We start from the raw sequence: 2,384 nt of genomic DNA, 5'->3' as shown, positions 1-2,384 counted from the left end.
TATAAAAAGGCGGTGCTGCGGGTGCCACGGTAAAAAAAAAACAACGCGGCGGGCCTCTACGAGTCGCCTCTATCAAATAATAACACGCTCGCAGGGAAAAATCCCTCTCCGCAGTTTCCCCCTTTTTTCGGAGGTATTCTGGGCTGTTCTATTAACGCGCTAAATTGCCCGGAAGAAGAGGTGCAACCCACGCACCCCCCAAACCTCCCTGGTAGCACCTGGAAGGGCCAACGGCGGGGGGGTGGGGGGGGGGGGGCTGTAAGAAATCAACCGAAGGACTTGTTTGCATGCATATTAGCATAACCAATGAATATGGACACTGGGGCGATTGGGGCTTGTCCTGGGGGGTGGGAGTGGCCGGGCAGGGGTCAATGGGGGGAAAAGGAGACACATGTAATATTTTAAACAATAAAAAAAAGAAATTAAAATAGATTCAAGTCAATCCATACTCAGATGTTTTCTGTTTAATATATCAAATTTGTGCTTCTTCCACACTTGTTTAAAACATTTTTATGTTTGTGTGCCATAAAAAAGTCAGCTAAGACAATTAGTCATACAAATAATATAAAAGTTATTACCACCACAGCATGAATGTATAATTGTACTAAAAATAATTCACAATAAAAAGAGAGGGCCCGCCCTAACCGGTTTGGCTCAGTGGATAGAGCGTCGGCCTGCGGATTGAAAGGTCCCAGGTTCGATTCCGGTCAAGGGCATGTACCTTGGTTGCGGGCACATCCCCAGTGGGAGGTGTGCAGGAGGCAGCTGATCAATGTTTCTCTCTCATCGATGTTTCTAGCTCTCTATCCCTCTCCCTTCCTCTCTGTAAAAAATCAATAAAATATAAAAAAAAGAGAGAGAAGGCCCATTGAAATTGGGTGAATATGCATTTTTCTCACTCTCAGATATCTGTTCCTTATACAGTTTTCACATTCATTCATTCACTCAACACGTATTTATTGAGCACTTATACACACAGGGCACCTATTCACTGGGGACAGCAGCAAACTAAAGAGGTGGGATTCCTGCTTTTATGGAATCTGCAGTCCAATGGAAGGTAACAGACAATAAGAAAACACAGGAACAAGACACTTTCACATAATAATTGGTGCTTTGAAGAAAATAGAAGAGTAGGCTTGCTGGAGAATGGCAGGAGAGGAAAAAGTGGTTTTCTCAGGGGGTAACATGGCCTGAGAAGCCTGAACAACTAGAGCTTTTCCATGTATAACTGGACATATTCATAATACCACAAACTATAATTTTATATGATTCTCTTTCATTATTCTTTTTAACTTTATTTGGCAGGGAATCTTCTCCTGCCAGAAAATAAGAACTCCAGCAGACCATATGACTTTTCCCTTTACTCTTATCAAACAGGTTGTCCCAAGATCACTTCAAATCACAAAACATACTCAAACCAGAAGTTGGACATCACTGTACAATATATGAATATTACGTAACTAGACAACTGCAGCTTCAACCCCTGTAGTGTGGGCTATGCAGAGGGAGAATGGAAAGAGGGCAGGAAGGCTCCCACTTGGACTAGAACCAAAGTAATCTGGCTTTGTACTCTGTAGGCCTGGCAGGTGTTTATGCAGATTCTCTCCCTCATGGGATCTTTTCAGAGATCTCGAAGTTCCCAGTCTCCACTGGGCCTACTCTCCTGAAGGTTCCTTCAATGGGGAGATGGCATCTTTATTTTGAGTGACCCTCAGGATTCCTTTGTAACCCCCACTCATTTACCACCAAATTGCTGCTACTGGAGTTTCCACACTCTAGTAGGCAGCCCTATTAGTCAGATCTCAGGACACTCTCACACACATGCTCTCTTCTGTGTGACTCACAGCTGACCCCCTAACCCTGCTCCATAACCTTTTAACTTCTCATAGTTACACCCTGCTCCCAAGTCCTAATGGGGCCACATTTTCCTGACTCCACTCCAAAGTTAGCCAGTCAGTCTATATCTCATTATCTTAGTCCCCCAGGCAGAAACAAGCCCCTGATCCACTATGCCTCCCTGCTAAAGAAATAACAGTGAGCTTTGTGGTGGCCCCATGGAAGCTCTGGACCACCACCAGGTTGGAGGGGAGGGGAGACATTCCTAGTCCTCCTCTGCCAAATACAAAACAGGACTCATACCCAGCTGTTTCTAAACATTTATTCCTCAGACATCCTCTCTCTTTTACTGTCTCAACCCTTTTATTTTATCAAAGGATTTCAAGAGTATGGAACAGGTTTGTAACATTTCCTTTGAAAACCTGCATATCATGAACTGGCAACTCACTCTGAAATCTCGTATCATTAAATTTGTGTACTGATAGAAATTTCAACTTTGTACATTGTGTTATTTAAGGAGCAAGGTCAAGAAAGTCTTGTTGGTCATG

This window comes from Myotis lucifugus, unplaced genomic scaffold (genome assembly GCF_000147115.1).
Source record: "Myotis lucifugus unplaced genomic scaffold, Myoluc2.0 scaffold_141, whole genome shotgun sequence".
NCBI lineage: Eukaryota > Metazoa > Chordata > Mammalia > Chiroptera > Vespertilionidae > Myotis > Myotis lucifugus.
The sequence above is the reverse complement of the archived record's forward strand: the minus strand, read 5'-3'. Positions refer to the sequence as shown.